General features: G+C 38.2%; 1 long non-coding RNA gene across 1 annotated transcript in view; it reads left to right on the top strand.

Moving 5' to 3' along the window:
- LOC145546660 (uncharacterized) overlaps positions 1-20,422 on the top strand; it is a 46,883-nt gene that overhangs the window by 10,659 nt on the left and 15,802 nt on the right. The window contains exon 2 of the long non-coding RNA XR_014083130.1: positions 17,210-17,291. This is a non-coding gene — a long non-coding RNA (uncharacterized LOC145546660). The remainder of the gene's footprint in view (positions 1-17,209; positions 17,292-20,422) is intronic.

The following is a 20,422-nucleotide window of genomic DNA, read 5'->3' as shown; positions in this document are numbered from 1 at the left end:
ATGTATTTAACATACTTTGTGACCTGAATTCATTTACTATAATTTTGCTCAGTCATGTCACTCTTTGTGACCTCATGGACTATAGCCCGTAAAGCTCCTTTGTTCATGAAATTCTCCAGGCAAGAATATTGGAGTAAGTAGCCATTTCTTTCTCAAGGGAATCTTCCTGTCCCAGGATCGAACCAGGTCTCCTGCATTTCAGTAATATTCTTTACTGTCTGAACCACCAGGGAAGCCCTTACTATAACTACCAACACAATTTTCCTTTAGAAATGTTGTATCTTTATGATTCTTAGGACCATCTTACTTGCAATAAAATCTTGGTGTACCAAGAAGTGTACCAAGTCTGTAGAAATCACAAGACATGTCCTAGAATTTATTTTTCAATGGATATATCTTTCTTGTCTATTTGTGATTGTTTTACTCTTACACAGAAAATTGGACAAGATGTTAATGTAGGGTCCCAATTACTTGAATTCTGTTGCATTAATGTTTTACAGGGTTGAGTATGAAATGAACCACTACGCTATATAAAATGTCACAAGTACTGACATTTTGGACATCACAGAAATAGCAAGGGTTTCCCTGGTAGCTCAGCTACCAGAAACTGCCTTTAAGAGACTATGGTTCTATCCCTGGGTTGGGAAGATCCCGTAGAGGAGGGCATGGCAACCCACTCCAGTATTCTTGCCTGAAGAATTCCACGGACAGAGGAACCTGAGGGGGCTACAGTCCATGGGGTCGCAAAGGGTTGGACTCAGCTGAACAGCTAAGCAGCAGCAGCAGAAACAGCAATTTATCAACAGTACTGAATTCAGTGGACATGAAAACAAAGACAAGTTTCTACCATAGCAGAAAGGATGATTCTATAGCATGCTAATTTCCCAGAATAGCCTCTAGTTTCTTCTTTTTTTAAACATTTATTTACTTACTTATTTGGTTGTGCTGGACCTTAGTTGCAGCACTCAGGATCTTTAACACAGCATGTGGGATCTTTAGTTGTGTCATGCAGACTCTTAGTTGCAACATGTGAGATCTAGTTCTCTGACCAAGAATCAGACCCCAGCCGCCTGCACTGGGAGCGCACGTGGAGTCTCAGCCACTGGGACCACCAGGGAGGTCCCTCTGCTTTCTTCTTTCTAGAATGATTTTGTTTGGATATGTGCCCAAAAGTGGCAAATATTTTCTAATCTGTACTTTCCTCAAAAATTATATAATACTCAATAGCCTCTACATTTGGAGAAGGCAATGGCACCCCACTCCAGTACTCTTGCCTGGAGAATCCCATGGACAGAGGAGCCTGGTAGGCTGCAGTCCATGGGGTCGCTAGTCGGACACAACTGAGCAACTTCACTTTCACCTTTCACTTTCATGCATTGGAGAAGGAAATGGCAACCCACTCCAGTGTTCTTGCCTGGAGAATCCCAGGGATAGTGGAGCCTGGTGGGCTGCCGTCTACGGGGTCTCACAGAGTCAGACACGACTGAAGCGACTTAGCAGCAGCAGCAGTAGCCTCTACATTATAAATTATGATAGCATGCTAAATGAGAGATGATTTCTTTCTATTATACTTACTTTTAAATGTCGTATATATAAAATTTCTAACAAAGACAAAGGTTGAGAATACCATATTGAACAATGATCCAGAACTAGGACACAGCCAATCTTGATTCCTCTATGCCTGTCCTAGTATAAACGTCCCTGGCATTCCTAGTATAAGCATTAAACATGGTGTACTGGAAACACCACTGAATGGAAGACATAAAATCTGGGTTCAGGTCTTTGCTTGATCCTGGGAATCCTCTATTTTCTCCATAACTCATTTACAACATGAGGCATATATAACCAAATACCTTCAAGCTTTCTTCACCATCTAGTTTTACACACCAGGCTGTAGTAGTATATGTTGGGTCAGTGTTCTCCACTGAATGCATCTTGCATCTTCAGTGAGCTCTCTCTTTCTAAATAGACACTTGGATGTAATCCATCTACACCACAAAAACAAAATTATAACCAACTTAAAAAAGAAAATAGAACTTACAATGGAGTAGTTCTTTTAAACATGGCTATTTAACCATTATAATGATATCAACTCTTTTAAAAGCTGATGTACCAAAGCAGAGGCACAGGCTAGATATATTTTGAATAGACACGTGCAATCCATGAAAACCAAGACTGATATCTTAAATGTGCTGTAAAAATAAAACATTCTGAAATAGGCTGATGGCATTTCAAAAATGACCCCAAATTATAAACCAAGTAGTCTCATCTCAGCCGTAGAACAGAATGTTCTGAAATTTATTTTAATGTGGTGAGGTTGCTATTAATCTGACAATTAAAATTGATTACATGTGCAGAATTCATGTGATGGTTGTCAGTGAAATAGAGTCTACTCCATGTTGCCATTGTTTGCTTGTCATGAATTCTGTAATACTGCAGACCTAGTCTGTCTTGTTCACTGCTGTGTCTCCAGCACACAGCAAAGAACACAGCACACACTAAAAAATATGAGTAAATAAATAAGTTTCTCATCAGTGTATCATATGAAAGAAATATAAACATAATAATATGAATCACTCACACCTGGTTATTTCATTTACACTCATTGAGATGATATTTAGATAAATTCAAATACATTTTGAAGATGATTATAGTCTAGTCATTTGTATTTCCTCATCTACACGTGGATAAAGGCATCCATGCATTTAGGTATAATTTTGGTAAAATTAACTAAATTGAAATTAATGGTGAGCTGTGAGGAAGAGAACAAATATATCTCTGGACAAGTGTGTCTACAAAAAGATGGTGATGGACTGAGGATATAGGAAGTGTTTCAAGCTGAAATTTTTCAAAAGTAAATATGAGACTTCCATGCATGTGCAGTGAAGAGGATACACTGGTACGAAATAAGGAAGCCAGGACTTGACAGCTTTATGGTTATCAGCACATTCAATATCAAATAAAGGGGTGATTTCATCACCAAGAAGATAATACCATCTCAAACTTTATTAAGGGAGGTATACTGTAGTTAAAATTAGGGAAGCAACACTTCAGCTCTGTACTGATTAGTCAGTGTTTGGACTATTTCATTCAGTTCTGGGTACCTTCATTTAGAAGCATTTAGAAGGATTAAAATACATTTATAGATGAATGACTAAAATGGCATATGAGAAATATTTAAAGGAAGTAGAAAAATTTAGCCTAAAGATGTGAAGGCTTATTTAAAGGAATATAAAAGTTTTAAAAATTAATGGATATCGTCAAGAAGAATTTCTGTTCCTTTTGGTTTCTCATTGTGTCTTATTTTGATCCAACCCTCCCTGAACCACCATTATGCATTGTCTGGGCCCCAGAGGCAATTAATCACTTGTCTTCTCCCATCAGTTCTTGATCCTCACTCCCTAATTTCACTATCAATTTATCAGTTAGAGAATTTCTTCTAAAGGGACATGTGATGTGAGCAGAAATGACAACAGAGCTTATATTAATGTTTGTCTTATTAGGCCCTCAAAACATTCCCAAGAAATAAATGTTACGGCCCAATTTTTCTACATGCAGAAAGATACTCGAAACCGTCAAGGGACTTGTTCAAGAACACAAGAATAAGAAGTCATGAATCTGTAATCAGAGACCAGGTCTATCTTATTTCAGAATCTATGTTTTGTAAGCAACAAAGCTGTGGGCCCTGGGATTATTAGAAATAGATCTCCCCAATTAGTCATCTATTTCTCTGTAATAAATTACCCAAAACATAGTGGCTTAATGCTGCAAATACTATCATTCAGTTTCTGTGAAATATATTAGTTTTATTCAATAGTTTACTTCATATGTCTAGTGTCTGATACTAATTTGATAGTCAATTATTATTTAAATAGATCTGAATAAATTAAGCAGTAAAAGTATGTGTGAGTACATGCATATTTGTTGTTGTTGTTTTAGTCGATAGTTGTTTCTGACTCTTTTGTGACCCCATGGATTATAGCCTGCCAGGCTCTTCTGTCCGTGGGATTTCCCAGGCAAGAATACCAGAGTGGGGTGCCATTTCCTTCTCCAGGGCATCTTCCAAAAGCAGGGATTGAACCTGTGTCTCCTGCATTGGCAGGCAGATCCTTTACCACTGAGCCACCTGGGAAGCCCATGTGTATGCATATACATGTAAATAAATGCATAAATACATAGAATTCGTTAATATTTTAAAATGTGGGTATTTCTTATATGTTTGCTGTTAAATGCATTTGTTTTTCTACAAATCTGTAAATAAGAGCATTTGGGGTGGTGATATTTGGTGAGTTTTGACTTTTTCCAATCAACCATATCTGAAAATACCTTGTGCTTTGGTACTGCCAAATGATGATTGACCCCAATACTTAGTGCCTTAGAACACCAATCCTTTTGTCAGTTCAGTCGCTCAGTCGTGTCCAACTCTTTGCCACCCCATAGACTGCAGCATGCCAGGCTTCCCTGTCCATCGCCAACTCCAGGACTTTACTCAAACTCGTGTCCATTGGTTCGGTGATGCCATCCAGCCATCTCATCCTCTGTCATCCTCTTCTCCTCCTGCCTTCAATCTTTTCCAGGATCAGGGTCTTTTCCAGTGAGTTAGTTCTTCCCATCAGGTGGCCAAAGTATTGGAGTTTCAGCTTCAACATCAGTCCTTCCAGTGAACACCTAGGACTGATTTCCTTTAGGATGGACTGGTTGGATCTCCTTGCAGTTCAAGGGACTCTCAAGAGTCTTCGCCAACACCACAGTTCAAAAGCATCAATTCTTCCGCGCTCAGCTTTCTTTATAGTCCAACTCTCACATCCATACATGACCACTGGAAAAACCATAGCTTTGACTAGACAGATCTTTGTTGGCAAAGTAATGTCTCTGCTTTTAAATATGCTATCTAGGTTGGCCATAACCTTCCTTCCAAGGAGTAAGCGTCTTTTAATTTCATGGCTGCAATCACCATCAGCAGTGATTTTGGAGCCCCTAAAAATAAAGTCTATCACTGTTTCCCCATCTATTTTCCATGAAGTAATGGGACCAGATGCCATGATCTTAGTTTTCTGAATGTTGAGCTTTAAGCCAACTTTTTCACTCTCCTCTTTCACTTTCACCAAGAGGCTCTTTAGTTCTTCTTCACTTTCTGCCGTAAGGGTGGTGTCATCTGCATATCTGAGGTTCTTGATATTTCTCCCAGCAATTTTGATTCTAGCTTGTGCTTCATCCAGCCCAGCCTTTCTCATGATGTACTCTGCATATAAGTTAAATAAGCAGGGTGACAATACACAGCCTTGATGTACTCCTTTCCCTGTTTGGGACCAGTCTGTTGCTCCATGTCCAGTTCTAACTGTTGCTTCCTGACCTGCATACAGGTTTCTCAAGAGGCAGGTCAGGTGATCTGGTATTCCCACATCTTTAAGAATTTTCTACTGTTTGTTGTGCTCCACACAGTCAAAGGATTCGGCATGGTCAATAAAGCAGAAATAGATGTTTTACTGGAACTCTCTGGCTTTTTTGATGATCCAGTGCATGTTGGAAATGTGATCTCTGGTTCCTCTGCCTTTTCTACGTCCAGCTTGAACATCTGGAGGTCCACGGTTCATGTATTGCTGAAGCCTGACTTGGAGAATTTTGAGCATTAATTTACTAGCGTGTGAGATGAGTGTAATCATGTGATAGTTTGAGCTTTCTTTGGCATTGCCTTTCTTTAGGATTGGAATGAAAACTGACTTTTCCAGTCCTGTGGGCACTGCTTAGTTTTCCAAATTTGCTGGCATATTGAGTGCAGCACTTTCACAGCATCATCTTTTAGGATTTGAAATAGCTCAACCGGAATTCCATCACCTCCACTAGCTTTGTTCATAGTGATGCTTCCTAAGGCCCACTTGACTTCACATTCCAGGATGTCTGGCTCTAGGTGAATGATCACACCTTCTTGATTATCTGGGTTGTGAAGATCTTTTTTGTATAGTTCTTCTGTGTATTCTTGTCACCTCTTCTTAATCTCTTCTGCTTCTGTTAGGTCTATCCCGTTTCTTTCCTTTATTGTGCCCATATTTGCATGAAATGTTCTCTTAGTATCCCTAATTTTCTTGAAGAGATCTCTAGACTTTCCCATTCTATTGTCTTTCTCTATTTCTTTGCACTGATCACTGAGGATCAGTGATCCTTTTGTATACTTGAACACAATTTGGAAATTTGGGCCAGGGTCAGTGGGGTTTGTTTCTGGTCAAGGTGATTCCAGCTACGGGAGCTCGTCTGGGGAACACCAAATAAGTATCCACTCCCATGATGACTCAGAATTAATATGCTAGCATTCTAACCCCCAAAGAGACGATACTGGAAGGTGAGTCCTTTGGGAATTGTTTGGTCATGAAGGTGGAGCCATGGTAAATGCAATTAGTACCCTTATAAAAGAAGTCCTAGAAAGAGTCCTCACCATTTCCTATGTGTGAGGTTAACATCTGGGACTTTCCTGTCTTCAAAATAAATGTTCATAAGCCACCCAGTTTATGGTATTTTTGTTTTGGTAGTCTGGATGAACTGAGATAATCACATCCATAAAAATAGCTGACTATTTTCCAAGTAAGAGGCTATCAGTAGTATCAATTAATAAAGTTTAAAAGAAAGAATCCAATCAGGAAAAAAATACCAAAGCGAACTTATTTCTTCTCTTACATACCTGCTAGTTTCTGTACAATTAGTATTTCACTAATATAGAGATTAATTATTGGCTAGCTCTTTTTTTTAAAGTTTGAATGTAGGATTATAAAAATTGTTAGAAATTACTATTCTTTAGAAAAAGGTAAATGCCATTCTGTGAAAAACATACAGTCTTCATACTTAGCAGTGTCCCGCTGGAAAAACTCAAGTTTCAACCGTTATGGGTCATACAATAAATCAATAAAGTATATATTTGAGTTTCTGCCAAAATTTTGTTAAATATTTAGACCTTGGGCAAATGCTCAAAAATCCAAAATTGGCTGTGATATAGTTACTGCTATGCCTATCATATCATTGTTTGGTTTCACTGGAGAGTTGGGTTTTATTAAAATGCAGAAAAAATTCAGAGTATTAATATGTTTAATATATATTTTGCTTGGCAAGTATATTTTCCAACATATTTTCTAGATAAATAGTAGTCAACATACTGGAAAATGAAAACAGATCCTCAGTTTGCCTTATTGGGTTACTATTCTATATAGGATAATCCTGAACTACTGACTAGAATATATGGTTAATACAGTATGGGCTTCCCCAATGGCTCAGCAGATAAAGAATCCACCTGCAATGCAGGAAGACACAGGAGCTGCAGGTTTGATCCTCAGATTGGGAAGATACCCTGGAGGAGGAAAATGGCAAAGCCACTTCAGTATTCTTGCCTTAAAACTTCTGTGGACAGAGAAGCCTGGCGGGCCACAGTCCAAAAGGTCGCAAAGAGTTGGAAACAACTGAGCGACTACACACACATGACAGCTCATTCAATACATAAGCTCATTCAATCATATGTATTGAGAATATTAATATATTATGTTCCAAGTCTTATTCTATGCTTCAGAATCAATCAGTGGTCAAAATAATAACCACTGTACTCATGGAGTTTGCATTTAATGGGAGAAATAAAAAAAGAATAATGATGATAAAAGTACATTATGTATGTGAGAACTTAAGACATGCTATGGAAATAATAATGGTAGAACACTATATAGAGGTTTTAGTGTCAAGGTACAAGGGAGGAATAGGGTACAGTGTTAAATAGAGCACCATGTTAGGTATCACAGAGGTAACCCTGAGCAGAGTTGTACAGTGTAAGGGAAGAGATTTTCAGGCAAATGGAATTACTGGTGCCAAGGCTCTAATGCAAGACATTACCTGTAATATTTGAGCAACAGCAAGGTATTAACAATAGTGGGAGGGGAGTGAATGAGGGAGAGAATTATTGTTGTTGTTGTTCAGTTGCCCAGTCCTGTCCGACTCTTTGTGACCCCATGGACTACAACATGCCAGGCCTCTCTATCCCTTACCATCTCCCTTAATTTGCAGAAGTTCATGTTCATTGTATCCCTGACGCGGTCCAGCCTTCTCATCCTCTGACATCCTCGTGTCCTTCTGCCCTTGGTCTTTCCCAGCATCGTGGACTTTTTCAAAGAGTTGTCTGTTCACATCAGATGGCCTAAATACTGGAGTTTCAGCTTCAGCATCAGTCCTTCCAGTGAATATTCAGGGTTGATCTCCCTTAAGATTGACTGGTTTAATCTCCTTAAACCAGGGAGAGAATATCACAAGATAAATCTAAGAAGTTATAGTGGAAGCTGGGGGAGAGGGATTGTTTATAAAATTTCATAGGTCTTTTAAAACTTTTAGCTGGCTTTTTAATAGAAATACCAAGCCAGTGTAAGAGTTTTGTAAAGAGAAGTTGTGTGTTGTGAATTAGATTTTTTTTAACACCTCACTCAGACTGTTACACTGAGAATAGCCTGGAATGGGTTAACCCTGCTCTCCCCCAGCATGCAAATCTAGAGTTCTTGCCTTATTGCCTCGAATTTGAATTTCTTCATCAGTCATCTTATGATGAAGCTGCTCCCATGATTTGAGCAAGTTCTTTGGAGCACATGGTTTTTATTTGCTCTCTTTAGTCTAATGCCATGTAAATTAGTCATTAATGAAGAGATTTAGACACTTTAATAATCTAGACAGAACAAATGTGATTTTGTTTTTACTCCAACATCTGCATTTGTAGTCTTTACATTGGTAAACCTCTAACATTAGAAATATGAATTAATTAAAGAAATATTTATTGTATGTCTACTATGTGTCAGGCACTGTTCTATGACTTGGGGATTTAGTAGAAATACAAATAAATCAGGAATCTACTCTCATGAAGCTCATATCAAACAATATGTGCAATTCACAATGTACATATCGGAGGTTAGCTCCTATATACTTAATCTGAATCTCATTTCAAAGAGGTAGACATGGGGAAAATCATACTTAGTCATACACTTTCTTTCATAGATGCCACAGCATTAATGATCACAAGATATTTTCTAATCCAGTTTTGTGTCTTTGAAAAGAGAGGGTGTAATTGTGTTTATCACATTAGTTCCTCCTTTTTCTTGGTAACAGTCTGTTAATTTTATCCTACTTTCTTCTCTCTCTGCATAGCTCATGTGACAAGGGGCAGTGCAGGCAAGTTGAAATAGCCCAAACCCAGCTCTAGGTATGACCCAACTGACCTAAGCCAATAGGCACAACTCATGCTGTTGGACTTCAGGGATAAGCACATGATCCATTTCAGGTCAGTGTGATGGGAGGAGAGGTTTTTGAGGGCTTTTGAGAAAGAAGTTTTCATGTTTTCCCAAGAGAGCTTCTTGGACCAATGTTCTCTCTGTCTGATCACAGTAAATGAGTCACTGGTAGCCACTAGGAGACTCTGGCTGGCATCCTGCAACCCCAAGATAAAGCAGCCTTAGGTTGAAACAGCGTGAGAAAAGTGCCAAGAAGGCATGGAAATGAAGAGTCTTCTTTGATATTATCAAGAACATTTAATCAAACCTTGCCTAAATTCAGACATACGGCTGGTGGTCATTTACTTAGCCGGTTAGATTCCTCTGTTTTTTAAGCCTGAGTCTGAGTAAAGTCTTCTGTTACTTCAACGAAAGGATTCCTAAGTGCCTGGTACTGATAATAACAAGGGGGTAACACAGAGTCTGTGATTGCAAGGGATTTACATGTTAATAACAAACAGAAAAGAAACAAACTAGATAGAGTGATGAGTTTTAGGATAAAGAGAAAGAGAAGGCTTCCTCTAGCAAGAACTCACTCAGGTTGTGGTGAGGGTCAATGACAAATTGCCAAAGAGGATTTCTTTGAGATGATCCCTGAATGCTTTTTACAAATAAGTGAGGCACAGAGAAAGGAGAGTCAGTGGAAAGTAACAAGTCCAGCACTTAATGATAGTACTTGCTACTCTTTCTTGTCTGCTATCTCTCTGCTGTGCTCAAATATTTGCAGATATTGTCTCATTTAATCCTTACAACAACTCTATGAAGTAAATACTTTATATCAATGGGGACATTGAGGCAAATAAAGGTTATATGATAATCCATTTGCAAATAGCTAAGAAATTGCAGACCTGGGAACTGAACCAACACTTTGACTGTACGACCCACATCTGAATCCACTATATGCTACCGGCTTCCATAATTTGGGACTAAAGCAAAATTTTCTTTTCTTTTTAAAGATTTTTTTTGATGCAAACCGTTTTAAAAATCTTTACTGAATTTGTTACAATATTGCTTCTCTTTTGTGTTTTGTTTTGTTTTGTTTGGCCACAAGGCTTGTGGGATCCTCGCTTTCTAGCTCCCTGACCAGGAACCGAATCTGCACCCCTGTATGGGAAGGCAAAGTCCCAACCCCTGAATTGCCAGGACCCATAAAGCAAACATTTTCATGTTGAATAATATTTCTTTGGGCTTCCCTGGTGGTTCAGACGGTAAAGAGTCCACCCGCAATGTGGGAGACCTAGGTTCGATCCCTGGGTTGGGAAGATCCCCTGGAGGAGGGCATGGCAAACCACTCCAGTATTCCTGCCTGGAGAATCCCCATGGACTGGTGGGCTACGTCCATGTGGTCGCACAGAGTTGGACACGACTGAGCGACTGAGCACAGCAAGCACAGCACAATATTTCTTTATATCTGGAATGTTGGACAAGAGCAGGAGTGGAAATAAGTGAAAATCAAAAGGATATCAGGAGCTATATTAAGGGTCTCATGCTCCAAAGCTTATATTTTAGGCCTGAAATTTTAATTTCTTATACTATGATATTCTAAATGTTACAATCTGGGATCTCATCAAGACGTGTCTGATCACCAGAAAACATCTGCATCAAGCAGAGGTCAAATATTGAGACTCAATAAAACCGACATGACTTGTGATTATCTCAGAAGTGCTGTAGAAATTCCTGGGACTCATCAGTTGCATATCTAACTTACAGTAACATAAATATACATGAAATGTAGTAAACATTATCATATGTAGCTAAAGTGTTCTTAAAGGAGATTATGCAAAAACAGTTTTTTGTTTATATGGAATATTTTAGATATATAGTTTAATGGATAGTAAAGTCTGTAAAACAACATCATTAAACATACATCAAACTCTTTTTATCTTGTGTAATCATGAGTTCCTATGATATGAAGTATAAGTTAATTGATATTTATTTATTAAACTATTCACACTCAGGAGCTATTTGGATCAACTTTATTTATATTGTATTTCTTAAAATAAAAACATTTGTGTATAGAAGCTCTTGCTGTTTTTTGGTGGGAACACAAAATGAAACAACCACTTTGTAGGACAGTTTGGCACTCTCTTACAAGTTAAACATAGTCTTAAAATACAGCCAGCAATCATGCTCCTAGATATTTACCCAAATAAGTTAAAATTTTATGCCCACACAAAAATCTGCCCACTAATGTTTATAGCTGCTTTATTCACAACTGCCAAAAATTGGAAGCAATGAAAATGCCTTTCAATAGGACAATGGATAAATAAATAGTAATACAATTATGTGATAGAATATTTTCAGTGATAAAAATAAATAGGCTATCAGGCCACAAAAAAACATGGAGGAACTTTAAATGCATGTTGCTAAAAGAAAATAGCCAACCTGAAAAAGCTATACACTGTAAGATCCTAACCATATGATATTATGGGAAAGGCAAAACTATAGAGTTAGAAAAAAAAAAAAAAAATCAATGGTTTCCCAAGTTCAGGAGGAGGGAAACAGGAATGAATTTGTGGAGCAAAGGGTACTTTTAGGGTTTATGAAAGTATTCTGTGTGATACTATAATGAGGACACAAACCATTATGCGTTTGTCAAAACTATAACACAAGGGGCTTCCCTCATTGCTCAGTCAGTAAAGAATCTGCCTGCAATGCAGGAGACCCAGGTTCAATTCCTGGGTCAGGAAGATCCTCTGGAGAAGGAAATGCAACCCACTCCGGTATTCTTGCCTGGAGAATCCCATGGAAAGAGGAGTCTGTCAGGCTACAGTCCATGGTGTTGCAAGAGTTGGACCCAACTTAGCAACTAAACCACCACCACAACATAAGAGGTGAACCCTAATGCAACCTATGGAAGTCAGTTAATGTACTGAATATATTGGTTTATCAGCTGTAACAAATGCACCAAACTAATGCAAGATATCAATAACAAGGGAAACCGTGAGAATGGAGCAGAGAGTATATAGGCATTCCTTGTACTTTCTGAACACTTTTTTCCTGAAAACCTAAAACTACTCTAAAAAAAGAAATAATAAATCTATTAAAATTTAAAAATGAAAAATTATTTAGAGGCCATTTTGGGGCAGCATATGCCATGGATAGTTGAATTCTAAAATTCGAAGCATAAGTTTCAATACCTTTCAGAATTTAGAAGGAATCTGGAGATTCTCTAGTTTAAGCATTTTCCCAGTTTCTCAGTCATGTCCGACTGTTCGTGGCCCCAAGGGCTGTAGCCTGCCAGGCTCCTCTGCCGATGGAATTTTCCAGTCAAGAATACTGGAGTGGCGTGCTATTTCCTACTTCGGGGGATCTTCCCGGTCCAGGGATCGAACCTGGGTCTCTTATATCTTCTGCATTGACACGCAGATTCTTTACCACTAGCTCTGCCTGGGAAGCCCAGGTTTAAGCATGACTTTGTTCACTTCAGAACCTCACACTCAGGAAGTTTAATGACTGTCCTCATGGCCACAAAACATGCAAATGGGAGAACCTGGCTTTGGACTCAGTTTACTTGACTTATAGTTCATAACACTCTTCAGTATACCGACTGTAGTTGTAAAATGATCAAGGATACAGATCAAAGGTTGAGGTCTTTTGAACAGCAGTGAAAATGCAAATGTATATTTCCCATGTGCTTTCTGGTTTTCCAATAATGGTCCACAGTTTGAAAACATGCTCACAGACAAACTACAAACACTCTCTGTCAGGGCTTTTGATGTATCTCCTATAAAGAAATATAATCAGAGCAAGGTAGAACCTGCTTATTTGATTGATTCACTGAATACTATCTGAGTTGCTGTATTGCATTTTGGGGGAGATGAGAGGAGTAGTTATGAACAATTCCTAACTTGTACAGTTCCTTCTTTTTCAAAATCTAGCATCTGTGTAGATTTGTGTAATTTGGCAGATCCTGTATCTGGACGTGACAAATTTCAGCTGGAAAAATACATTGTGAAAAATCTTTCAGATGTCACATCACAACTGGGGCCTCTGCTAAATCCAAAGTGCAGCTGGACCATATTATTACATAGTTATTTTATTTGCATTCCTGACCCCTAAGGAGTAAGTGGATTTCCATCTGGTATATTATATCATTCTTCTTCTGTGATGAGGGTAAGCATTTTTTTAAAGTTATGCTAACAGCATAACTGAATTAGACACTATTAATCAATTATTTAAAATAATATCATTCTTTATTAACTTAGCAAGGAACTGGGAAACTAACTGTATCTCAAAAAAGAATATTTGAATATGATCATTGTTAAATAACTTTGTACAGTTAAAGTTCAGAATTAAAGACAAAATTAAAAACATTTTATTCAAAGGGCTTTTTAAAATAATATATCTTTAAAGTATCTATTATCTGTTTAGCATCATGTGACTTCTTCAGAGTCTCAGAGTTGGTTATTGTCTAATTCTTGAGCAAAACCTGAGGCTTTCCTTGAGTTAGAAGACAGCAGAGTTCATATTACCAGAAAAGAAAGAGAGAGAAAGGAACAGAGACAAAGAAAAGAAAAAAGAAAAAGTTTCTCACATAAATTCTGATTTACATAAAGATTCTCATATCTGTTATGTAATTTCTACTCAAGAGCAGGGCAAATATTCATATGCTAATGTCACAGATGAAAGCATGGCCACCCAGTAAGGTTAAGGGCTCTCTGAGCTGGTGGAGTCAGAAACTGATCTCAATCTTCTGCTTTAAATTATATCTAGCTACTTTAAAGCAAGAGAAGAAAGACATTCTGAAAACGTGTTTTCTGCTTAATCATACACCGTACCAGTATTTTATTCCCCTGAGATACTGTTTCAGAACAGTCTGAAATCACCAACTATTTCCCATGAAAGAAGTTCCTAAATTAAATGTACTGATAGAAAGGGCAACTACTGACAAGTATCTTACATTTAATAAATTTACCCTCTTCTATTTGGAAAAAGGTTAAAAACTACTTGTGTTCAAAAGTGCGTCTTTGGGAGAGGAAAACGTGGTGATGGTCTGGGTGCTGATATTGGAAATGACTCAGTAGAATCACACAGCTATGCCTGCACCTTGTCTTCACATCAGAGCACTCTTGGCAATGATTTTCCATTATGAGGCCAGGTTGAGAAGGCTCCCAGGATAGGGAAGTTCTGTGGACTTCTGACCTCAAGACCTCCGATTTGAAAGAATTCCACATGGCTGAGAGAGAGAGAAACTGGCGTCCAGAGCAGTGGGGGCTCCAAGGAGGCCACAGCTGTATCCTGGATGGGACAGAGCAAGTGTTTGCTTGGCAAGCAGGCCCAAATTGTCACAATTCATGAGGAGACATGGGCCCTCAGGAGAGGGTTAGATTTAATATCATGCTGGCTATCGTCTTTTTACCATCCTTACCCTGTCCCGAGCCCCAGTGGGCTGTCCCCTGTGGACCTCCTTGTGATGTTTCCTTCATCTCTGGCTTTCACTGGGTCTGACAAATGAGAGTCACTTGCCAGGCAGAGGGAGAGTTGAGTCCCTTCACCTTTCTCCCCACAAACTGTGGTTGGTTCAGTGGCTATGTCTCTGCTTCTACTGCCACGCTTATTCAGAGATTCTCCATCCCCAAGGCTACAGATTTCCCTGGATTCTGATGATACCAGTCCCTTCCCTTTTCCCTACAGGGTTGGTCATTGCTTGCAACTGTTGCTTGTTCGGGATAATCAATCATTCTCTCTACTTCATCTGCTGAACACACCTCTGTCCGGCTCCTTCATTATAAAGTCTTTTTCAATTCAATACTTTAGATGTGTTGTTGCTGCTCAAAACTTAATATAAGGTAATAATAATAGCTAATAAGTATTACTATATACCAGATATTATATTAGAAGTAAAAATGAGATAAAATTTTATAGTAAATGTCTGAGGCTGATATGCCTTATTCACAAATAAATACTAGAAAAGTTGATGGTTTCACCAAGGTCATGCATCTCAAATGGATGAACCAGGATTCAAGCTCTGATTTCCTGACTCCAGAGTTTAGTCTCTTATTTATTATGTGATCTACATTGTAAATCATCACACCTTCTAGCAAATATCAAAAGAGCCTATGTGTAAAAGCTTTAGAAAATTTCATAGTTGAAAAAATCAAATGAAGTCTGGCTTTCCAAATTATATTTCCAAAAGGGTAAAATTTCCACATTTTGCTTAACTATTACAGCATAAGATGATACAGCAAGTATTCATACTTGCTAAGCCAACAGTGTATATTTTCACATGTGGAAATTCTGGTTTTAACATTAGCTACGTGGTAGTAAGATGCCTATATAAATCTGCCCAACAACAAAGTGAATGATACAACATCTGTCACTGTTTTTCCTCAGAAACACCAATAGCTTTGCAGTCTAATCCCAAAGAGACAGACTGATCTCATCCCGCATTTGATGTCCTGAGAAATATCTACTGATCTATAAAACTTCTCGCCAGCTGCAACAGAGAAAATCTGTCATTAGTTGTTTAGTAAGTGTTGTAGTTGGCTTTGCAATGGGAACTTAATAATACTGGAGAGTATTCTGTCCACAATTTTTTTTTTAATCAAGCAAAATTTTGTCTTGCTGACTTATTGTTATAGGGGTTATGATATTCAGACAGTCAGAGTTATGCCAAAGTATGTTACTGTCAAAAGATACAAGGATGAATTCATGTTTGGGTTACAGAAGTAAAAGTTATGGCTATATACCTAAGTTGGTATTATTTATTATAAGTTCCAGGCAGTTCATCTTCTTTGGTTATGTTATTCTATATCAGGGAAAAATAGAAATATTAGCTTTGAGAGTTACAGGGACACAGTTGAATTCCATTCTTCTATATTGCTGATTTAAAAACATGGGTGCTCTTCTCAAAGCTAAATTTGATCTTATTCATGTTACCTTATATTTTTCTCGAAAAAGTAAAAGCTAATTGAATGTATAAATGAAGGGGCCAATCAGTGAATGAAAAAATCAGACACCTCTTAGACTGAAAATTATTTGCTGAGGGCTGGTTAATATAAAAATTACCTTATACAATATTTTAAAATTTCTCGTTTACTTGATTCTCCTTTTACTCACAAAACAGTAGGAGAAAATTTCACAATTATTGAACACCTTTTGTGTGTGGGATATAGCTAATGAAATTATTTAAACTTTAAAATAATTATAGTATGTAGCCAAAGGTGACTTATGGTTAATAATAAGGAAGGCTTTACCAAAGTAATAGATCTATGTTTGAGTCCCAGCTGGTGATATGACTAGATCCAGAACTTCTACATAGAAGGGATATTAAATGTTTATGAGAGTCACAAATAAAACTCATCTTATATATAGGAGATAAATTGATAGGATGGATATGCCAATTTTATTGCCAATGAAAACTGTATTGGAAGATGTGGCTATGATAATGGCCAAGTAGGTTTGGGAATGTCCTTTGTTCTTTATATACACCCTCAACCTCTCTTGAGACATTAGCATAGTCCATCGAAAGAAAATTTGAGGTCTACTGAGGCAACCCACTTATCAGTACTTGCTGCCACTTGCAGGTCTGGAATAAAAGTGGAAGGAAACAGAATGAATAGAGCAGCGCTCCCCAGGGCCTATGAACTGAGAGTCCTTTAGTCCCATCTAGTTGAGCACAGGGGCTTCCCTGGTGGCTCAGTGGTAAAGAATCTGCCTGTCAATGCAGGAGACATAGGTTCAATCCCTGGGTTGGGAAGATTCCCTGGAGAAGAAAAATGGCAACTCACTCCAGTATTCTTGCCTGGGAAATTCTATGGACAGAGGAGCCTGGTGGGCTACAGTCCATGGTGGTCACAAAAGAGTCAAACTTGAGTTAGTGACAACAACATGCAATTGAGCACAATGCCAGACACAGCCTGTGATGTTTAATAAGTAACAGCACTATTAAAAGGCACAAATGTTCTGATTATTCCATTCTAACCTAGGGTCTTCAGAAAGGAATATGGCCCCAATGACATCTTCATTTTAGACCAATGAGACCATTTCAGATTTCTAACCTCCAGAATGGTAAGATAATAAATTTGTGTTGTTTCAAGCCATTTGATTTGTGGTCATTTGTTACAGCAGCAATAGGGCACTGATAGAGACGTGAAAGGGAAATCCTTCTTGCCCACAACACACACACTCCACAACACACTCTTCCTGTACCTAACTAAACAAGGACTGAATCAAAGGCTAATATCTAAGGGCTTAGAAGGTGACCTGGCATGAATTCTAGTTGTGCAGGAGTGGCAAGAAAGATATCTTGATGTAAATGGGTTGTTTGCCACTAACATACTTTGAGGAGTATTATGTAGGAGGTTTTGGTGAAAAGACAATGGAAGAGTCAACCCTTTTACTTCAGTGACATGCCGGCTTTTGGAGACACTGAATAAAATGACAAAGGCAGAGTATTTCTATAACATTTTTTCATGAATACATTGTGCTTCATAGGCAATTTTAAACCACACTGTCATTCTGTGGCTCTGTGAGTAAAAACTGGTTACCAAAATACAGATTACTCCAACACAAAAGAACTCCAAAGCAACGTATCATGTCCATTTAACTCTACCTTTTAATCTAGCACTAAACCAAAACCTTTTGTGAAAAAATCCACCAGTAAGAGTAACTTGTTTTATTTTAGAAACTAGTAAAAATGACTATTAATAGTTTAGGCTAATTATGGTCTTTTGGACATAAGCTGACCTTTTGAAGTGGAGCTGCCTTGTGTCCATTCCCCTGAGTTGAAATTGTACCTTTTATTTGGGTTCTACCTGGAAAGGAACTAGCACCAACTGGAGAACATAAAGTATATGGGCTTCAGGTGGGATAGCGTTAAGAAACTGTAAATTATATGAATCAAACTTGGTCTCTTCAAAGCAATTTACAGTAATGCATTAGAACTTTACAGAAGTTTATCTGTACACAGTTCTTTTCACTGCTTCTTTAAAACCAGTTTGTGGGAGATGTTTGGCTATGCATTGATCCAGAATTCTGGATCCTCATGTTTTCTTTTCCTCACTCACCCTTCCCTGGCCACCATTGCCTCTCCTTGCTGTCTGGAAGCTAAAATTTGGAAAGAATTCAAAGGGCTTCTGCCCTCTAAGACCCCTACTTCTGTGCTCAGACAAAACATGGACTTCCGGGTTGGCAGTTTAAGGATCTGAGTTTTCTTTCTCTACCAATGTCTCTAGGAGAAGCAACTTATGAAACACATCTGGAACACGCTCATCTATGAAATGGAAATTCCCTGAAGTGAGTGAGCGCATGTGATTAGTGATAAATACTTCCTTATGTATTCATTCACAGGCTAACTTGCAATATTTTGAGCAATCTTCCAGGCAAAACACATGCAGGGTAAATAAAGGTGGTATTAATAAAGAGGAGATGTTGTTTTCACAAATTCACAGCTATTTTTGAACAACTGAAATCTGAATATGGATGTTCCCCTGACTCCAGCAACATCTCACTCCAGGTCACGCCCCGGGGTATTTTTAGGTCTTTTAACATGAATTCATGTTTTAAAAGGCTTACTTTACAAATTTTGTATGTGGAAAAAAAAAAAAAAGCAGCTGAGTAAATTTACTGTTATCTTCCAGGTTTAAATTTAACTTCAAGTGAAAATATACATTAATGCATCTGTGCAAATACATAAGGGCTTCCCAGGTGGCTCAGTGGTAAAGAATCTGCTTGCCAGAGCAGGAGATACGAGTTCAATCCCTGGCCCCAAAAGATCCCCTGGAGCAGGAAATGGCAACCCACTGCAGTCTTCTTGCCTGAAGAATCCCATGGACAGAGGAGCCTGGTGGGCTACAGTCCGTAGGGTCGCAAAAGAGTTGGACATGACTAAGTGACTGAGATGTGCACACACACCACACCCCAAATACATAAAATATGTGTCTCCATGATTAATACCCTTACACAAACATCATGTTCAGTTCACACAAACATCATGGGGAAATGGATTTCTTTTAGAGAACAACCAGGTTTGGTCAATAATTACTTACAAAATTAAGCAATGAGGGAAAAAGACAACCTCATTGGTAAGAAATACGGAAACCTCAAGTTAATAATTTAAATAATATATAATATTATGCTCAAAACAGTATTATAAAAATCTTAACCCATCAATTTTTATGTTCCCTCAGTAAAAACATGAAATTTCAAAAATAGAAATTTTACATATACATGAATAATATATTCCTTCTCTTTATGCTTCCATATATAAAAAGCAAAACTCATTATGGGGATAAGATGTATGGTAAGATCATTTTGTTATAGATTTGACAGTCACAATTTTTCAAATTTTGACTATTTTCTCTTTTTATTCTTTTTTTAAATTTTAAATTAGTTTATTTATCTATTTTTTAACTTTACAATATTGTATTTGTTTTGCCATACATTGACATGAATCCACCACGGGTGTACATGTTTTCCCCTTCTAAGACCCTCCTCCCACCTCCCTCCCCATCCCATCCCTCTGGGTCATCCTGGTGCACCAGCCCCGAGCTCACTGTATCATGCATCAAACCTGGACTGGCTATTCGTTTCACATATGATAATTTACATGCTTCAATGCCATTCTCCCATATCATCCCACCTTCACCCTCTCCCATAGAGTCCATAATACTGTTCTATTTATCTGTGTCTCTTTTGATGTCTCGCATACAGGGTTATCTTTACCGATTAACCAAATACCATATATATGTGTTAGTATACTGTATTGGTGTTTTTCTTTCTGGCTTACTTCACTCTGTTTAATAGGCTCCAGTTTCATCCACCTCATTAGAACTGATTCGAATGTATTCTTTTTAATGGCTGAGTAATATTCCATTGTGTATATGTACCACAGCTTCCTTATCCATTCATCTGCTGATGGGCATCTAGGCTGCTTCCATGTCCTGGCTATTATAAACAGTGCTGTGATGAACATTGGGGTACACGTGTCTCTTTCAATTCTGGTTTCCTCGGTGTATATGCCCAGCAGTGGGATTGCTGGGTCACATGGCAGCTCTATTTCCAGTTTCTTGAGGAATCTGCACACTGTTCTCCATAGTGGCTATACTAGTTTGCATTCCCACCAACAGTGTAAGAGGGTTCCCTTTTCTCCACACCCTCTCCAGCATTTATTGCTTGTAGTCTTTTGGATAGCAGCCATT

The sequence above is a fragment of the Giraffa tippelskirchi genome, chromosome 4 (assembly GCF_054371585.1).
Source record: "Giraffa tippelskirchi isolate mGirTip1 chromosome 4, T2T-mGirTip1v1.2.pri, whole genome shotgun sequence".
Lineage (NCBI taxonomy): Eukaryota > Metazoa > Chordata > Mammalia > Artiodactyla > Giraffidae > Giraffa > Giraffa tippelskirchi.
The sequence above is the reverse complement of the archived record's forward strand: the minus strand, read 5'-3'. Positions and strand labels throughout refer to the sequence as shown.